General features: G+C 44.7%; 1 protein-coding gene across 12 annotated transcripts in view; it reads left to right on the forward strand.

Moving 5' to 3' along the window:
- ENAH (ENAH actin regulator) overlaps window positions 1-17,349 on the forward strand; it is a 196,592-nt gene extending 179,243 nt beyond the window's left edge. For all 12 annotated transcript variants that reach the window (XM_075127055.1, XM_075127054.1, XM_075127056.1 and 9 more), the window contains 2 exons: window positions 2,175-2,392; window positions 16,812-17,349. The gene's annotated coding sequence lies outside the window, so the exon portion shown is untranslated. The remainder of the gene's footprint in view (window positions 1-2,174; window positions 2,393-16,811) is intronic.
- The last annotated feature ends 3,920 nt before the right edge of the window (window positions 17,350-21,269 follow it).

Below are 21,269 nucleotides of genomic sequence, written 5' to 3' on the forward strand. Positions count from 1 at the left end.
TACAGGCTGAGTTATACAACTGTGTGTGTTTTAGCATTAATATGCTGGGCATCGAGATTCCTGGGTTCTGTTCCTAGGTCTGGGAGTGGGCTATGATCTAGTAGTTAGAGACAGCACAGGGAAGCATGATGATGCCCCTGGTTGCATCATCTTCAGGGATTAAACTGGGATCTCTAGAGTTAACAGCTTGAGTTTCTACCACTTGAGCTAAAGAACAATACACAGTGTGAAGGCAGAAGCCGATGAATTTTTAATTTTTCTCACAGTCATTTTAGTATTGGTGCTTTATTTCTTAGACTAATGAAAGATCAGTAAATAAGCACTAATTTTACTCCAAAGATACCCTTAAGAAGTTTTATTAGGAATCTGTCAAGTACCATGAACATTTAAAATGTTATGACATTAAGTCAAACGTGCAAGCTGAGGTGTTGTTTGCACAAAATTATTAGGAGCTAGTCTGCCTTGAGGTGTAGATGTGCAACTTCACATTGCCTTAAATGAGAGCTCTGCTCTACTTACACATCTGAAGGCAGAATTTGACCTACATTTACATTTTTAGATTTTAAAAGAAGAATTCTAATCCAGTGATCCCTTCTGGCCTTTAATTCTGACTCTGTATGATCTAGCCACTAGAGGCACAGTGATCCACAGTTAGTTAGAATTACACATGCAGATACTTGATTGATTCCTTCTGAAAGGCAGTGTAGAAAAGTGGATAAGACTTGGGTTTGTCTGGGTTCTATTTTCAGCTCTGTCTGCAGTGATCTTTCCAGCCTCTGTTATCAGGTCATCACACTTTCCCTGAGGCTACAGGGGAGTCTCTCTCTTAGGGCTTGGCTACACTTGCGAGTTAGTGCGCAATAAAGGAGCCCCGTGCGCACTAGCTCACTCCCCATCCACACTGGCAAGGCACATAGAGTGCTCTGACTCCGTGGCTAGAGCGCTCCTGGTAATCCACCTCAGCGAGTGGAATAACGTTTGCTGCATCCCCGCTGAAGTGCTGCTGCGCCAGTGTGGACAACCTGTCCTGTTAATGCGCTCTGATTGGCCTCCAGAAGTGTTCCACAATGCCCATTCTAGCCACTCTGGTCATCACTTTGAACTCTACTGCCCTGCCGTCAGGTGACCAACCGTCAGACCCGCCCTTTAAATTCTCTGGGAATTTTGAAAATCTCCTTCCTGTTTGCTCAGCCAGGCGTGGAGTGCTCTCAGTGCATCTTTCCAGGTGACCATGCCTCCACGCGCCAGGCGATCCCCAGTATTGAGCAATGGTGAGGTGCTGGACTTCATCAATGTTTGCAGGGAGGAAGCTGTCCAGTCCCAGCTGCGCTTCACCCGTAGAAATTATGATACCTTTGGGCAGATATCAAGGGACATGATGGAAAGGGGCCATGACTGGGATGCAGTGCAGTGCAGGATTAAAGTGAAGGAGCTGCGAAATGCCTACCGCAAAGCCCGCAAGGCAAACAACCACTCCGGTGCTGCCTCCATGACCTGCTGTTTCTACAAAGAGTTGCATTCGATATTTGGGGGCAACCCCACCTCCACTTAGAGGACCACCATGGACACTTCAGAGCCCAATGCAACAAGGCAGGAGGAGGAGGAGCAAAGCGGGAGTGAGGGTGCTGAGGTGCAGGAAGACACCCCAGAATCCCTAGATGCATACAGCCGGGAGCTGTTCTCAAGCCAGGAGGAAGGTAGCCAGTTGCAGCAGCCGGTGCTTGGGAAAGGACAAACACCAGAAGAGGATCTCAGTAAGCAGCTTTATTTTGGGAAGATAGGTATTCGGTGCGGGCTCTTGGGGTGAGGAGGATTAGAGCTGCATGTATGCCTAGATGTGCAATGGGCGTTGATGTGCTCTCTCATATCGCGGTAATAGGCCTCAGTGATCTCTTCAAAGGTCTCATCCAGTTCAGTGTAGGGGCCCCCTGCTACTGTTGGTTCTCCCCAAGGCACAGAAACCCAGAGGACAGTACAGCCATGAAACAATCAGTCACACTTGACCCTGTGCTTACTCACCATTTTGGGGCTCCCGTGGGTTATGTGCTCTTGCTTTGGGATGGGCAAATTATGCTATTGTGTAGACTGTGCTTGCCCTTAAGTATGGGGGAATCATTGCTCTGTCTGGTGTGAACAATGCTGCCTCTGTAAAGTGTTGCATTTTGCCTTTACAGATGCATCCTTGAAATCTCAGCCGTCCGTGTTATCACCGGCCGAAAGACTCCAAAGAATCAGATGCGAGGAAGACATGTTGCATGAAGTAATGCAGCATTCAAGTAATGAAAATCAAAAAGTGCAGGAGTGGTGGGAGACTGAAAGGAGGATCCGTCAGCAGAATGAGGAGTGCCGGCCCAAAAGCGCGGTGCTCCGGCAGCAAAACATGGATCAGCTGGTAAGCATAATGGAGCGCCAAGTGGACACTATCTAGGCGCTCGTAGCCATGCAGGGGGAGGACTACCACGCCCGCCCCGCCGCCCTTGTCCCAAAACTCTTTCCCTTGTGCCCTCATGTCACCTCCAACCCACTTTCCCCAACATCCGGGTTCTTACCGCCCCAGCTGCCTCCAACACCTGTTGCTTCACCATCCAGCCCTGAAAACTACGACCCTTACCCTCTGCACTCAACCCCCATTCCATGCAGTATAGCCATCCTGAAGTGCAGCACTCATTGCACAGTACTTCAAACAGGACATATGCAAATCTGTGATTGTACAGTTCCCCACCCCACCCCCTTGCCCTTTTTTTCCCCAAGCAGTTGTGTTTCTTTTCAATAACTGAATTTTCTTTTCAATAAAGGGATTTTTTGGCTTTGAAAACATTCTTTATTATTGCATAAAGTAAAAGATACCTTATCCCAGGAAAGAAACAGGCACTGCAAGTCAGCGTAGCAAACACAGATTCCTACTAACATTGGAACCACTGCACTTCGCTCCCGTGCAAGGTACCAGACATTACTGGTGGCTTTCAGCCTCAAATTGCTCCCTCAAGGCATCCCTAATCCTTGCAGTCCCACGCTGGGCCCTCTAATAGCCCTGCTCTCTGGCTGTTCAAATTCAGCCTCCAGGTGTTGAACCTCTGAATTCCATGCCTGAGTGAATCGTTCACCCTTCCCTTCACAAATGTTATGGAGGGTACAGCACGCGGATAAAACCGCGGGGATGCTGTCATCGGCCAGGTCCAGCTTCCCATACAGAGAGCACCAGCGGCCCTTTAAACGGCCAAAAGCTCACTCCACTCATTCTCCACAGGCTCAGCCTGTTGAACCACTCCTTGCTGCTGTCAAGGCTCCCTGTGTAGGGTTTCATGAGCCACGGCATTAAAGGGTAAGCGAGGTCTCCAAGGATCACAACGGGCATTTCAACTTCCTCTACGGTGATCTGGTCTGTGGAAAAAAAGTCCCGGCTTGCAGCTTCCTGAACAGGCCAGTGTTCCGAAAAATGCGTGCATCATGCACCTTTCTGGGCCAGCCTGCATTGTCTGTGAAATGCCCACAGTGATCCACAAACGCCTGGAGAACTGTAGAGAAATATCCGTTCCAATTAACATACTCAGAGGCTAGGTGGGCTGGTGCCAGATTTGAAATATGTGTGCCATCTATCGCCCCTCCGCAGTTAGGGAAACCCATTTGTGCAAAGCCATTCACAATGTCCTGCACGTTACCCAGAGTCACGGTTCTTCTGAGCAGGATGCAATTAATGGCCCTGCAAACTTGCATCAACACTATTCCAATGGTTGACTTTCCCACTCCAAACTGGTTAGCAACCGATCGGTAGCTGTCTGGAGTTGCCAGCTTCCAGACTGCAATAGCCACCCGCTTCTCCACCATCAGGGCAGCTCTCAATCTCACGTCCTTGCACCACAAGGTGGGGGCGAGCTCCTCACACAGTCCCATGAAAGTGGCTTTTCTCATCCAAAAGTTCTGCAGCCACTGCTCGTCATCCCAGACTTGCATGACAATGTGATCCCACCACTCAGTGCTTGTTTCCCAAGCCCAAAAGCGGCGTTCCACAGTGGTGGTGAGCATGTCTGTGAATGCCACAAGCAAACTCATGTCATATGCGTTACTCGAGTCGATATCGTTGGAGCCCTCACTGTCACTTTGGATCCTAAGGAATAACTCGACTGCCAAACGTGATGTGCTGGCAAGACTCGTCAGCATCCTCCTCAGCAGTTCGGGCTCCATTCCCGCAGACCGAAAGGGAAGACAGAGCGCGCACTACAAAAAACGTTGAAAGATGGCACCAAATGTGGATGGAAGCACAGGGAATGCTGGGATGTGAACCGATGCATCACGGTGCATTGGGACAGGACCCAGAATGCCCTGCAATCCCCGCCCCCTTCCCACAGCCACAGCGCCAGAATGGGAAGAGGTGCTCTGTGGGATAGCTGCCCATAATGCACCGCTCCCAATGCTGCCGCAAATGCCGCAAATGTGACCACGCCCGTGCGCTTGCAGCTGTCAGTGTGGACAGACGGCAGTGCTTTCCCTGCAGCGCTCTCCGAAGGTGGGTTGAACTCACAGCGCTCTACATCTGCAAGTGTAGCCATGGCCTTAGGCACCTTCCATTTCTCTGATTAACATAACTAATGCATCTATTGACAAAAATAACCATTACAAAACAAACTGCAACAAAAATATCCCCAACACATTCAAAATTATGAATGAACAAACTCTGCAAACCTATTTTGGAGTTGCATCTGTTCTGGGGTTCCAACATACAGTTTGCTAACCTTCTTGAGATCCTAGAACACAGGGATCTAATTGGGCTGGTACATGGTGAACTGGCTCCTCTCTCAAACTATTATGTTCCCCAGAATCTCAGCTTTGTTTAAAGCCTTCAGTTGATATAGTTGTAAAGAAACCTACTCTCCCCCCCCCCCCCCCCCCCGCGCCGTCAAGCCCCACCACAAGGGAGCCAAGTGGAGCTCAGAGAACATTTTACAATCTGCTTTAATTCGACCATCTTAGTATGTGCTAAAGGCAGCATGTCTTGCCTACACTAGACTTTTTTTTTTAATGGACATGTTAGCACATGCCAACATCATACCCTAAATATCAGTCTAGATAAGGCCACAGGGGTTTACATCAGTTTAGCCACGCCAATGTAAGTTTGAGTGTAGACAGACCTAAAAATTCTTTCCCCTCTTAATACCTCAACTTTCACTCTCTTGGCTTTGGTATGTCACTATTTTACTAGTTCTCTAATCATATCAGATAGGACCAAAATTGCAAATGTTTTTTAAAAGTATTTTGAAGGGTTTTATTTTGGAGGGGAACCTTTCAACTGAAAAGAGCACAAGCCCAGTTCGCCTCTTCCCCCCCCCCTTTGCAGATTACCTTTAAGATAAACAAATTCTTCAGATACCAAAAAAAAAAAAAAAAAAAACACTGTTCATTTGAGGTGGCAGTCCAAAAGCACAGCTCACAATAGCTAGGTTCTGTGTCTTTCTCCCAGTTGCAAAGAGCATTGTTATGCAGTCATACTCAATGGCACTAAAAGGTTAATTTTCAGTCTTTTCTTCTGTTCCTTTCAAAGCAAATACAGCTGTTCCTTGGCAGAAACTAGCTCTTGTTTTTAAATGCTCTGAATAATCTTGCTCTCTTCTCCCTGCACTGTTAGGGTCTGGGAGGATAATATTATTTACATATTTTCAAAGTCAGATTACTCTGCAACACATTAAAATAGGCTCTGAAAATTGCCATCTAAGCAATCTTGCTAAATGGGCTTATTTTAATTCTGAAACAATATTTTTCTGCTTGTGTGCGCAGAAGTCTCAGTGAAGCGCAAGGCACTGGCAAGCCAGAGTTCCTGCTGCTATGATAGTGGCACTTTGATGTGTTTATATATTCTAGAGGGGGACCATTCCTTTCTCCATACGGTTTATGTGCTTTAATACAGTGCATTCTTTGCCTTTAAAATTAGTATTTTATTTCCTTGCTTTTAACAAGTTGCTTTGGGCAGGGTGGATTTGATTTAAATCACTAGTCAGGAAGACTCGATTTAATCATGGCTTTCAACATAAAAGTGCATTCTTGTTGGTTGTTTAACCTTAGTACATATTCTTCACAACTCAGAGATGTATGTTGGTTTCATTTTTAGAAGGTACACACTATACATTTTTAAAGTGATTTATTTTGAAAACCTTTCAGATTAGTTTTACAGCTATATCAGAAAATGAATGATTGGTTATTTCATTTACCAAAAGTAATTGAAGCAGCTATTTATGAAGTCATTGGGAGGTGAACTATCTCTAATTCAACAGGTTAATCATTAATATTTGGAGGATTTTCTTGCTATGCTGTATTAGGAGGAGAACATCACCAGACAGACATTTAAATTTTTATTTAACTAAAATAACAATGTTATGTATTCTCGATTTTTTTTCTTCAACAGCAAACATATTTTAACAAAATAAGTATATGAATTTTTGAATTTAGTTCAACATTCAAGTTTTTTAAAATCAGGTTTGTTTTTGTTAAAATTGTTTTTAACTAAAATAGTTAAATGAAATATTAAAAAAAACAAAAATTAAATCAACTATGTCAGCAGGTCAACATGAGAAACTTAAAATATTGGCTTCTGCAGCTAACTCAGTTGTCTTCACCTTCATTTTCCTGTTTGTTCATGGTCTGGAAAAGAAAAACAAGCTTTCCTGCTGTTTCAGGTCCCAAACAATTTCTCAGTTTGGAATGAATTAGTCCAAAGGAAGAAAATATTCTTTCTACACCAGCAGAAGCTACTGCTGTTAAAAGTGAGATTATCACTTCAATAGTCTCTGAATCCAAGTGCTTAAGTGACCTCCACCAGTTCACTTGTGTGACTTTCTTTAAAACATCATCAGCAAACATATTTCTTGAATGGTTCACCCTTCGCTCTGAAGTTTATTATAGTTGGCATTATGGAGGGATGATTGCTGGATGTCCATATCATAGCCAACTCTTCTTCTTCAGCAGTTGGCAACCTGGTACCGAGCATTGAGAATATTTGCAAGAAAAGAGCTGGAAATAGTGTTTGTCCCATTCGTTTTCTTAATGCTTGTAATTTAACTCTCTGTCATTGTATATTTCTCTTTTTAAGATCTCACTCAGTTCCTTTCAAGTTTCAATAGCGTCAGCAATAAAACAGCTATTTCCCTGTAGGGTACTCAGCATGTGTTCAACATTTCTCTTAAGCCCAATGTTGAGAACTTCGGCTGTGACGGTGCCATCTATTTTTTCACGATTTTGTTCACAAACTGTCATCCGATTAGGCCAGTTCTTGATCTAGCGCTCAAAACCATCCACTCCTGAGTTCCATCGCCTGTCTTGTGGGAGAGTAAGCTTGGTTCCTCCCACTTTTTTCAGAGCAGCTGCTACAAAGTGGTTGTTACAGAAGTATTTTGCAATTTCAACAACATTAGCCTTTATTTCTGGAACACTGAAGTCTTGGCTAGACGATGCATCACATGAGCACTGCATTCGTATGTTATTAGCTTGGGACTCTCTTCTAAATTTCTTCTAATCTTGGATACATTTGTAGCATTGTCTGTGACCAAGCTGCATACTAGACATTTGAATTTTTTTTCACAGTTTGTTATAGCTTTTACTGCTGCTACTTGTAAGTGTTCTGCTGTGTATGCATTTCCTGATGTATCAATTGTTTCTGTAAGGAAGACATTCCCTTCTTCTGTTGTCACACGAGCACATACAACAGGATCGTTGTTGGACGTTGCTCCACCCATCAAGACTCAAGTTAACAATTTCACCCTCCAGATCTTTTTGCATACTGCTCAATTTCTCTTTCATACACTTTATCCAGCAATTTGCCTGCGACATCTGCTCTGTTGGGTGGACAGTATCCTGGTCTTAATGACTGAACCATGTTAATGAAACGTGGGTTCTCAATCATACGGAAAGGAGAGTTTGTTGCATAAACAAACGGGGCAATTTTTTCATCAATTACCTCTTTTTGTAATCTGCTGGTTCTTATCACAGCCTTATCTATGGATATACTGTGGCTATGTGACATAAATGATGTGACTGAAACACTATCATCGGCAGATAACTCTGAAACTATAGAAAATGATGGTGATCTTGAAGGTGGATAGTCTTCAGAATTCTATATAGTGAGGATGGATTCTCCTAAACAAAATAAGTCAATGCAGTTATTTAATTATTAGTGCCATACTGCTCATTTAGTATTACTCACTGCATTCACTGACACTCAGTACTACTTTAAAGGTGAAATTGTAAAAGGAAGATCTGCCTATTTCAGCTATTTATTTTTTTATCACAACGGCATCTAAAATGATAGTACCATAGAGTAACAACTATATTTTTTGCTCAAACATGAGAATTCAAGAATAGTCCAGAAGGAAGACAGGCAGTCCTTAAGAAAGAAGTATGAAATAAAAAAGTTTACCAATCTGAAGATCCTGCGTGGTCAGACATGTTCCTTTCATCATCTTCAACTCCGCTTCCTCCTGAGAAGGAACACTTCTCATGTTGTTTCATTCGGGCAACCAGGCCTTGCATTTCTTTGTTGCACTGTTTGCATTTTGCACGCATGCCTGTCTTACCCATAGGTAGAGGAACTTCATTAGAATATTTCCAAAGTGGGTCTCTTTTATGGCCTGCTGCCATTATAGGTTTTCCCTTCTAGTGAGAGAATGGTATGGTAGCTCTCAAATCAATTAAGACTACACTCAGAAAGACGTCAAGACCTCTTGAATATGCTGTTCAAACAGTTTCACTTTTGTTTCTACTGCCTGTCCCTCCCGTCTCACATTTATCTCCAGAGTTGTTCTCCTTGTCCACATCTATTCCGCCCGCAACAATCTTCTATTTGTTGAACTTTTTGAAACTTTGCACTTTTAGAGAGAGGTAAGGGATTGACTCTGTGTGTACACAAATTTGCAGAGGGACAATAGGGTTGAGGTCTGTTATTTCTCACCTCTATATTTTATTTATTTATTTATTTACTTATTTATTTAAAACCATTTTTGCTGTTAACAAGCATGTTATCTCTGGAGACACAAATCCACAGTTTGAGAACTGTAAAATTAAGCATATCTGGTGTCTTCTAGACCAGGGGTTCCCAAACTTGGTTCACGGCTTGTTCAGGGTAAGCCCCTGGCAGGCTGCAAGACACTTTGTTTACCTTAGTGTCCGCAGGTACAGCCGCTCACAGCTCCCAGTGGCTGTGGTTTGCTGTTCCCAGCCAATGGGATCTGTGTGAAACACCACGGGCTAGGCCACAGCTTCCTGCAGCTCCCATTGGCCAGGAACAGTGAACGACAGCCACTGGGAGCTGCAAATGGCCGTACCTGCGGATGCTCAGGTAAACAAAGCATCTCACGGCCCGCCAGGGGCTTACCCTGAATAAGCTGCGAACCAAGTTTGGAAACCCCTGTTCTAGACTGAACACAGAGTCCCATTGGATAGATAGAAAGATTAACCTAAATAATCTATACTGAAGCCCCTAGAACCCCATAAGATTGGGTCCCTAATCCATGAAATATTGGAACTCATTTACAAAACTTTTCTTAAACATTACATGAATATATTGTCTCATACTATAGAATTAGAATTTATAATCCCTATTTCATGATGAGATATCTTTGAGCTATAACGTATCTTAATTAAAACTATCTTTAGATAGGTTTTTTCCTCAAAAAGTATTTTATAAAAAAAAATCTGATTTAAACCAAAAAAAATCCAATTTTTTTTTTTTAATCTTTGATTTTTATCCACCCTGACTTTGGGTGAGATTTTCAAAAGTACTGAATGATTTTAGGACTTATGCTTCTATGTGATTTGTGCTCCTGAATCACTTAGGGCTAGTCTAACCTGGCGACGCTAAAGCACTGCTGCAGCCGTGCTTCAACGTGGCTTGTGTGGTCGCGGCAGAGCGCTGGGAAAGAGCTCTCCCAGCGCTCTAATAAAACCACCTCCACGAGGGGCGCGGCTCCTGGCGCTGGGGCACTGTCTATGCTGGTGCTTTACAGTGCTGAAACTTGCTGTGCTCGGGGGTGGGGCTGGGGGGGTCTTCATGCTCCTCAGCAAGCAAGTTGCAGCGCTGTAAAGTGCCAGTGTAGACAAGCCCTTAGGCACTTTTGAAAATCCCACCATCTGGGCTTTAGGGCCCCTTTACTCCTGCTCTGGCTCTTTCACCTGGCATAAAGAAGCTGGAGTGGGGAATGAGCATCAGTAAGTTTTCAGTTTTAACAGCCATTATAACTAAATATTTTATTTTATATTGCGCCCTCCTGCTTTTTCCCATTTCAGACCCCGATTATTTGTATTACAGCCGCACTTAGAGGCAGTGAGAGAGATTTGGGTTCCATTGTTTTAAGCAGTGTACAAACGCATAAAGATGTCAATGGACTAAGCAGACAAAAGGTGGGAGAATTCGTATCCCTATTTTACAAATGGGGGAACTAAGGCACAGAGAGATTAAATGAGATTAAATCACATAGGAACGCTGTAGCAGAGCAGAGAATTGATGCCAGATCTCCTGTGTCTCAGTCCAATGCCTTTACAAGACCAGCCTTTTCCTTAGTATGAAAGCTGACATTTGTTCTGCACACATCTACCAAATATCAAACCGTACAAGTTACAGTACTTATCAGTTTATACCATGGTATCTGAGCTACTTTCGCACTTCCTGTTTTCTGGACAAATTACACCCACACAGAACTGGCACCTGCATTTGTCATCAGTGAATGTGGACTTCTGAGGGTTTTATGTCAGAATCCTTATTCCTGTTAAATGTTGCATTGTAAAATAGTATTTTGGTTTGGGGTAAGAATTGGATTATTTCTGCTGGACGGGAAGCTATGTATTTTCACAGTTGTTACAGTACGGCTCTTTTTGTCATCAAATCTTTTATTTAATGCTGTATGGGAGCTGGAAATACTGTGCTGCTTTAAATACATTGCAATAAAGGCAAACAAGGTTTTGAGGCTAGAGGGATAATTTCATAAGGATATATACTAGGTTTTTTCTGTCTTTTATTCTTACGTTTCTCTTTTAAAATCTATCTTATCAGGTATTTTAGTTGCTCTTATAATTCTGTCTCTGTGGCATAGTAGTGGCATCGTGTGGTCTTTTTAAGCAATTCCCATCTATCATTTCAATATAGATAACCCAGAACATACTGCATATTCATTATGTGCTCCGCCTATTTTAAGGATGTAAGAGAGAATGTGTGTGATACATCTATGGTTTAAAAGTTTAATTTACAGTGCCCATTATGACCTAGTAATATCCCAAAGAGAAAATAGTGTCAAGAATTTAATCCACGTAGAAGGTGAATCTAAATTAGAACATTATCAAGGAGAGGTAGAAAAGGGAAGTGGTGGGAAAGAAAGAGGGTAGGATATCTGTATACTGTATAAACAAAAGGCAGTAATTGTTAATAAGAACCTAAGGAAAAGATTAGGAAAGGGAAACGCAAGGAGCTACAGATAATTAGAATCGTTTTAAGTTTCAGGACTCAGAAGTCACTGGATACATTCTTGACCACTTAAAGAATGTAAGATTCTTTCAGTGAAGATAGGAATAACCAGAACACTTTTTTTTCTCTCCATGCAAAATAAATAAGTAAATAATTTTAAAAATCTGGTTTTAAATCTGGTCACGTCAGTAAGGCTTTTATGGTTTCAAAGGACATTATGTCAATGTCTATTCAGCTATAATCAGTCCTAAAGTGGAAACAGCAGAAGCTAAAGGTAAGTGCAATTTGAATGAGCAAAGAGGATCAATTTTAAGATAGTAAATGTAAGTGTGGCTGCTTTGAGTCTTAGGAAAGAGATGCTTATTTAAGGGAATCATTTGTGAATTAAAAATAATACTGAGCTGAAAACTTTTTAAACAACTCAAGTTCGTGTTTATTTTTTTCCATAGACAGTTGCAGTACTTCTTCTCTTATATTTTACCAAAGTATCCAATGTCTTGATACCCATATGATTCAACTGATTAACATTCTACCTGATTATTTATAAATTCATAATATATTGTGAATTAGAAAGAAAGGACGGCCTTCTGGGTAAGGCACGGACTGGGACTCAGGAGCTCTGGGTATAATTCCTTTCCCTGTCACAGAGCTTCCTATGTGATCTTAGTGTGTTGGTACCTCAGTTCCCCTTCTGTAAAACGGAGATAATATTTCCTTTTTCTCTCCTTTCATCTGTCTCGTCTATTTATATTGCCATCTCTTTGGGTTAGGGAATCTCTGTTACTATATGTTTATATAGCACTTAACACAATGGGGTCAGTCATACCCTGATCAGGGGTGGGCAAACTATGGCCTGTGGGCTGGATCTGGTCCCTCAGGGCTTTGGATGTGGCCCACGGGACAGCCATCCCCGCAGGCCCTGCACCGCTCCCGGAAGTGGCCAGCACCACGTCCCTGCGGCCCCGCGCAGAGGGCTCTGCGTGCTTCCCTTACCTGTGGGTACCTCCCCTGAAGTTCCCATTGGCTGGGAACGGGGAACCACTGCCAAGGGGAGCATCAGGGGAGATACCCACAGGCAAGGGCAGTGTGTGGAGCCCTCTGTGCCCCTTCCCCCCCCTCCCCCCCCGGGCTGCAGGGATGTGGTACTGGCCACTTCCCGGAGTTGCACAGGGCCAGGGCCAGGGCAGGCAGGGAGCCTGCCCTAGCCCTGGTGTGCATTGCTGCCACCCCAGAGCTGCTCTAGGTAAGCAGCACCAGGCCAGAGCCCAACTCCCTCCAACACCCTGCCCCCAACTCCCTGCCCTGAGTCCCCTGCCTACACCCCAACCCCCTGCCGCACCCCATACTCCTCCAGCACCCCAACCACCTGCCCTGAGTCACCTCCCGTACTCCGCACTCCTCCCTGCATCACTTCCCTGAGCCACCTCCCGCACTCCGCACCCCCTTCTGCGCCCCAACCCCCTTCCCTGAGCCCCCTCGTACACCCTGCACCCCTCCTCTGCCCCAATCCCTTGCCCTGAGCCCCTTCCTGCACACCGCACCACAACCCCCTGCCCCAGCCCTACATTCATGGCCCTGCATGCAATTTCCCCACCCAGATGTGGCCTTCAGGCCAAAAAGTTTGCCCACCCCTGCTGTAGATGCAACTATAACACAAGTGTTTTTTTAAATAGTCTCATTTCTGGTATACTGTCAGACTTAGATTCACCACTTAAAATGTTTTTAGACCATTGAAACTCACTGAGAAGTAAAATCTCACTGTACTGCAGCCTGGAGACATTCTGCTTATCTGCAGTAGGTAAAATTGGGATTCTTTGCCAGGTGAGTAAAGGGTGGATGAATAGATTGTGTTTCTGAGCTGGTACGTGTGTGTGTCTGTTTTGCAAGCCTGAACTAGAGTGACCTGGGTTATAGAAATTAAAAGCAACAGGTCAAGGAGATCCACACATCACACAATTCATTATTTCATCAGTAACTAGGAGAAATACTATTATTTTGGCTCACTACAGCAACAGCAAAAGTTCTGCTGTACTAGACTCTCCCTCAGGTTATCTTGTGAGCTCTGGTTTCTAAATGACAAGAATGTGAAAGCTATAGTTAAAAAAAGAAAGGTGAGGGGGAAGGAAAACTGATCGTCCATAATTAGATAAAAGGGCAGTGAGGGGAGAAAACCCCAAAGCATCATTTCAAGCAGCATGGTTGTAGTTATTAAACAAGGAAAAAACACAGCAAGTCATGGAACATAACCACCCAAATGTACAGCATCTGCTCCAGAACAAGACCACAATTTTAAAAGTAACCTGTAAGAGACAGCAGCTACAGTGGGTTTGCGTGAAGGCTCATCTCCAATACAATGCATCATATTGTGTTACATCATGAAGCATCTAAAATAAGTGGGGTCAATGAAGAAGAAAAATAGGGTCTGTGGGAACTGAAACCACATTTCTAATAGGTTTCAGAGCAGCAGCCGTGTTAGTCTGTATTTGCAAAAAGAAAAGGAGGACTTGTGGCACCTTAGAGACTAACAAATTTATTTGAGCATAAGCTTTTGTGAGCTACAGCTCACTTCATCGGATGCATTAAGGTGAAAAACACTCCCTGGTGCAGTAAAATAAAGAAATGCACAGAAAAAAAAAAAAGATTGGAAAGAAACACATCCCGAAATAACCCTCCGGCAGCATCACCCTTGTCTGCTTGGAGCTATCGCTCTGCTAAATTCTGCCATGCCCAGGGCATGAAAATAACCCTGTTTGCCTGCGGTGGAGAGTTAAGAATATAGATACTGACATTCTTATAGGTCACCTCTGTTACTCAGGTTTTCCAGAGGTTTTTCACACTTTCAACAGACAAAGCCCCCCTGAGATAGTCACACACACACAACTGGCCTGCAGGGTGCAAATTATCTGGGCTTTTATAAATACACTGGGTGGCTTTAAATATAGCTCCCCACCCCCTCCCCCTGCGCTGTTCTGGGCCTGAGCTGGGAAATGCCCTCCCCCAGCCCCGTGGAAAGCCCATCACAGCTGGGAAGCTGTGTGACATATGGCGCCCTTCGCTACTGGCTGTACTTTCCAGAAGGGTTTTTGAATGCATCCGATGAAGTGAGCTGTAGCTCACGAAAGCTTATGCTCAAATAAATTTGTTACTCTAAGGTGCCACAAGTACTCCTTTTCTTATTTCTAATAGGGTGAATTTTGCCATTCCACTGCATTCAGCTAAAGTACAATAGGTAATTAAAACTAAAAAGGAAGAGAGATGCCACTGCCAAAGTATAGCACTTGTACACTTTTAAAAAGGATTTTTTCTAATATTTCTTCCCCATTAATATAAAATATATAAATCCCACCAGAGAATACAAATTAAAAATATCCTCCATTCTTCTTTGAGAGTTATTTGTGTGTGTCAGAGATGGATTAAACATTAATTAGGTTATTTAAACTTCTTTGCACTAAACTACAGTGACTGACAGCAGTGTCACAGTTATTATCATGACAAGACCTCTCATGTTGGACAATACTGTTTGTTCTGATGAAAGTAAACTGTTTGGACAGTTTAATCAAATCTCACTCCCCTAAACATCACCTTCAGAAATTAAATTTAGACAAAGAATTTAAACTAAATTGAAATAGACCACCTCAGGAGACTGACAGATGTAGTGCTAGAAATAAATGTAACATTTTACTGTAACCCATCACCCTGCCCTCTGTAACATGTAACTTCTTTTGCTAATGCGATTTACTAAAGCAGTCATTTTCAAACTCTCTTCATTTGCGGACCCCTAAAAATTTTAAAATGAAGGTACAGACCCCTTTGGAAATCTTAGACCTAGTCTTGAAAACCACTGTTCTAAGCCCTGGTCTACACTAGGACTTTAGGTCGAATTTAGCAGCGTTAAATCGATGTAAACCTCCACCCATCCACACGATGAAGCCATTTATTTCGACTTAAAGGGCTCTTAAAATCGATTTCCTTACTCCACCCCGACAAGTGGATTAGCGCTTAAATCGGCCTTGCCGGCTCGAATTTGGGGTACTGTGGACACAATTCGACGGTATTGGCCTCCGGGAGCTATCCCAGAGTGCTCCATTGTGACTGCTCTGGACAGCACTCTCAACTCAGATGCACTGGCCAGGTAGACAGGAAAAGAACCACATACTTTTTAATCTCATTTCCTGTTTGGCCAGCGTGGCAAGCTGCAGGTGACCATGCAGAACTCATCAGCAGAGGTGACCATGATGGAGTCCCAGAATCGCAAAAGAGCTCCAGCATGGACCGAACGGGAGGTACGGGATCTGATCGCTGTATGGGGAGAGGAATCCGTGCTATCAGAACTCCATTCCAGTTTTCGAAATGCCAAAACCTTTGTCAAAATCTCCCAGGGCATGAAGGACAGAGGCCATAACAGGAACCCGAAGCAGTGCCATGTGAAACTTAAGGAGCTGAGGCAAGCCTACGAGAAAACCAGAGAGGCGAATGGCCGCTCTGGGTCAGAGCCCCAAACATGCCGCTTCTATGATGAGCTGCATGCCATTTTAGGGGGTTCAGCCACCACTACCCCAGCCATGTTGTTTGACTCCTTCAATGGAGATGGAGGCAACACGAAAGCAGGTTTTGGGGACGAAGAAGATGATGATGAGGAGGTTGTAAATAGCTCACAGCAAGCAAGTGGAGAAACGGGTTTTCCCGACAGCCAGGAACTGTTTCTCACGCTGGACCTGGAGCCAGTACCCCCTGAACCCACCCAAGGCTGCTTCCTGGACCCAGCAGGCGGAGAAGGGACCTCCAGTGAGTGTACCTTTTAAAATACTATACATGGTTTAAAAGCAAGCATGTGAAAGGATTACTTTGCCCTGGCATTCGCGGCTCTCCTGGATGTACTCCCAAAGCCTTTGCAAAAGGTTTCTGGGGAGGGCAGCCTTATTGCGTCCTTCATGGTAGGACACTTTACCACTCCAGGCCAGTAACACGTACTCAGGAATCATTGTACAACAAAGCATTGCAGTGTATGTTTGCTGGCGTTCAAACAACATCCGTTCTTTATCTCTCTGTGTTATCCTCAGGAGAGTGAGATATAATTCATGGTCACCTGGTTGAAATAGAGTGCTTTTCTTCAGGAGACACTCAGAGGAGCCCGTTCCTGCTGGGCTGTTTGCCTGTGGCTAAATAGAAATGTTCCCCGCTGTTAGCCACGGGGAGGAGGGAGGGTTGAGGGGGTAGCCACGCGGTGGGGGGAGGGCAAAATGCGACCTTGTAACGAAAGCACATGTGCGATGTATGTAATGTTAACAGCAAGGTTTATCCTGAAAGAGTGTAGCCACTGTTTTATAAAATGTGTCTTTTTAAATACCGCTGTCCCTTTTTTTTTCTCCACCAGCTGCATGTGTTTCAATGATCACAGGATCTTCTCCTTCCCAGAGGCTAGTGAAGATTAGAAAGAAAAAAAAAGGCACTCGCGATGAAATGTTCTCCGAGCTCATGCTGTCCTCCCACACTGACAGAGCACAGACGAATGCGTGGAGGCAAATAATGTCAGAGTGCAGGAAAGCACAAAATGACCGGGAGGAGAGGTGGCGGGCTGAAGAGAGTAAGTGGCGGGCTGAAGACAGGGCTGAAGCTCAAATGTGGCGGCAGCGTGATGAGAGGAGGCAGGATTCAATGCTGAGGCTGCTGGAGGACCAAACCAGTGAGCTCCAGTGTATGGTTTATCTGCAGCAAAGGCAGCTGGAGCACAGACTACCACTACAGCCCCTGTGTACCAACGGCTCTCCTCCCCAAGTTCCATAGCCTCCACACCCAGACGCCCAAGAACGCGGTGGGGGGACCACCGGCTAACCAGCCACTCCGCCACAGAGGATTGCCCAAAAAAAAAGAAGGCTGGCATTCAATAAATTTTAAAGTTGTAAACTTTTAAAGTGCTGTGTGGCATTTTCCTTCCCTCCTCCACCACCCCTTTTGGGCTACCTTGGTAGTGATCCCCCTATTTGTGTGATGAATGAATAAAGAATGCATGAATGTGAAGCAACAATGACTTTATTGCCTCTGCAAGCGATGATCGAAGGGAGGAGGGGAGGGTGGTTAGCTTATAGGGAAGTAGAGTGAACCAAGGGGCGGGGGGTTTCATCAAGGAGAAACAAACAGAACTTTCACACAGTAGCCTGGCCAGTCATGAAACTGGTTTTCAAAGCTTCTCTGATGCGTACTGCGCCCTCCTGTGCTCTTCTAACCGCCCTGGTGTCTGGCTGCGCGTAACCAGCAGCCAGGCGATTTGCCTCAACCTCCCACGCCACCATAAACATCTCCCCCTTACTCTCACAGATATTGTGGAGCACACAGCAAGCAGTAATAACAGTGGGAATATTGGTTTCGCTGAGGTCTAAGTGAGTCAGTAAACTGCGCCAGCGCGCCTTTAAACGTCCAAATGCACGTTTTACCACCATTCTGCACTTGCTCAGCCTGTAGTTGAACAGCTCCTGACTACTGTCCAGGCTGCCTGTGTACGGCTTCATGAGCCATGGCATTAAGGGGTAGGCTGGGTCCCCAAGGATAACTATAGGCATTTCAACATCCCCAACAGTTATTTTCTGGTCTGGGAATAAAGTCCCTTCCTGCAGCTTTTGAAACAGACCAGAGTTCCTGAAGATGCGAGCGTCATGTACCTTTCCTGGCCATCCTACGCTGATGTTGGTGAAACGTCCCTTGTGATCCACCAGAGCTTGCAGCACTATCGAAAAGTACCCCTTGCGGTTTATGTACTCAGCAGCTTGGTGCTCCAGTGCCAAGATAGGGGTCTGGGTTCCGTTTATGGCCCCACCACAGTTAGGGAATCCTATTGCAGCAAAGCCATCCACTATGACCTGTACATTTCCCAGGGTCACTACCCTTGATATCAGCAGATCTTTGATTGCGTGGGCTACTTGCATCACAGCTGTTCCAACAGTAGATTTGCCCACTCCAAACTGATTCCCAACTGACCGGTAGCTGTCTGGCGTTGCAAGCTTCCACAGGGCTATCGCCACTCGCTTCTCAACTGTGAGGGCTGCTCTCATCTTGGTATTCATGCGCTTCAGGGCAGGGGAAAGCAAGTCACAAAGTTCCATGAAAGTGCCCTTATGCATGCCAAAGTTTCGCAGCCACTGGGAATCGTCCCAGACCTGCAACACTATGCGGTCCCACCAGTCTGTGCTTGTTTCCCAAGCCCAGAATCAGCGTTCCACAGCATGAACCTGCCCCATTAGCACCATGAAGCATGCATTGGCAGGGCCCATGCTTTCAGAGAAATCTGTGTCCATGTCCTGATCACTCACGTGACACCGCGCTGACATCGCCTCCTCGCCCGGTATTGCTTTGTTGGGTTCTGGTGCTGCATATACTGCTGGATAATGCGTGTAGTGTTTAATGTGCTCCTAATTGCCAAAGTGAGCTGAGTGGCCTCCATGCTTGCCTTGGTATGGCGTCCGCACAGAAAAAAGGCGTGGAACAATTGTCTGCCGTTGCTCTGACGGAGGGAGGGGCGACTGATGACATGGCTTACAGGGTTGGCTTCAGGGAGCTAAAATCAACAAAGGGGGTGGCTTTACATAAAGGAGTATTTCAGGCAGGACTTCACGGAGGGTTCCAATAAGAAATGGTGCACCTAAGTTATTTTTCTTATTGGAACAAGGAGGTTAGCCTGGCCCCTGATTGATACATGGCTAGATTTACCTCGCTGCACCTTCTCTGTGAGTGACTACAGTGTGACCTAGAGGAATGAGTCCCCTAGACAGGGGAGGGGGGGAAGCAAATGAGTACAAAACAAATCTGGTCTATTTCTTATTTTGATCCACTCCATGTATCTTTTACATCTTTGGCTGGCAGCAGATGGTGCAGAAGGACTGCATGCCATCCACATCTCATGGCTGCTCGGCAGAAGATGGTACAGTATGACTGCTAGCCATCCTCATCTCTTGCCTGCCCGGCAGAAGATGGTACAGTACGACTGCTAGCAGTCCGTATCGCCTGCCTGCTCACCATAAGACGGTTCAATAGGACTGACTGCAGGACTAAAGAGAATGACCTGGTCAAGTCACTCCAAATTTAGTCCCTGCGCCCATGTCTGCCCAGGCGCTCCCAGCCGACGTGGCCAGGAGCACCTCGGACACGACGATGACGGCTACCAGTCGTATTGCACTGTCTGCTGCCAGAAGGCAATGGGTTGCTGCTACTGTGTAGCAATGCCGTACCGCATCTGCCAGCACCTAGGAGACATACGGTGACGGTTACCTGAGCGGGCTCCATGCTTGCCGTGGTATGGCGTCTACACAGGAAACTCAGGAAAAAAGGCGCGAAACAATTGTCTGCCCTTGCTTTCACGGAGGGAGGGAGGGAACGGGGGCCTGACGATATGTACCCAGAACCACCCGCGACAATGTTTTAGTCCCATCAGGCATTGGGATCTCAACCCAGAATTCCAATGGGCAGCGGAGACTGTGGGATAGCTACCCACAGTGCAACGCTCCGGAAGTCGATGCTTGCCTCGGTACTGTGGAAGCACTCCGCCGAGTTAATGCACTTAATGCACTTAGAGCATTTTCTGTGGGGACACACACACTCGAATATATAAAACCGATTTCTAAAAAACAGACTTCTATAAATTCGACCTTATTCCGTAGTGTAGACATACCCTAAAAGAAATACTGAAGCTAGGTGGATAAAAGCCAAAAGATGCAAATGAGCTGGCAAAAGTTTTCACTCAGGCGAGTGCTCCTTGCCCCATAACCTCAAACTCTGAAACCCCCAAATTCAACTGAAGTAAAAATGACCCAACTCCTCAGCACTGCTCATACCTCCTGAAATCCATTCTATTGAGACTATTTTGCTGCCATCTGACACTTATTTTATGTGTGTTCTTCATATTTATTGCCATATTAAGGGTATTTGCATGAAAATAGAATTGTTGATCCTTAGGAACTTACCACCTGCTGTTTGTGAGGTCAGAGACAAAGGATTATAACTGGGTGAGAGAGAAGTGACAAGAGCAGATGAACTCATAAGCAAGAAAGAAGCTGTTTTAATGCAAATATTTATAGTAATAACTGAAAGGGGGAAAGGGAAATACAAAACCTCTAATACACAGGCAAAATTGTCTAGTCCCTAAATTGAATTTTTTTCATATCAGATATGAAATATCAGGTATCAGATGGTCTTTAAAATATTACTTAGGTGAGGTGGGAGAGAGACAGGAGTGCTGAAGAGATAATGCCATAAAGAGCGAAGGTTTGCAAACTGACGGTTTCCACTAGTGCTTCAGAACAATGTTTACTGCATGGGCAGCTCTGAAGGCATGCTGTCCAGCTGTGATAGAAGACCCAATCTGTACTCAGTACATGAGTTCAATCACTGGTGGAAAAATTTTGCATCTTCTTTATTCAGGTGTTAATCTAATAAGATTGGGGTTTAGAGTCTAACAGAGAAAGCATGTTGACATGTTATTTAATGGTTCGTTTGTCGTTATCAGTGTTAGCCATGTGAGAAGCCCAATCAGTTTCCTATGATAGATTGTTCTAGTTTGTATTAAACTCTTAAATCCTTTCTTCTGTTTTCATGTACTCACCTGCATTCCTGAAGTCTTTAGCAGACCAGGTAGTATGAGTTCCCTTCTCCCCCCCTCTACTTTGTCTCTCTCAATGTGCTTAAACAGAAACTGTAATGATGAGATAATAGTTTACTTTCTAGTCCCATTAAATCTTTAGGCTCTCTACTAAGACTGCCAATGATGGTACCCCTTGTGATGTTGTTGTATTGTGGATGTTTATCCACTAGAAACTGGACTGAGATTACCGCCTCATTTCACAAA

This window comes from Caretta caretta, chromosome 3 (genome assembly GCF_965140235.1).
Source record: "Caretta caretta isolate rCarCar2 chromosome 3, rCarCar1.hap1, whole genome shotgun sequence".
NCBI classification, from domain to species: Eukaryota; Metazoa; Chordata; order Testudines; family Cheloniidae; genus Caretta; species Caretta caretta.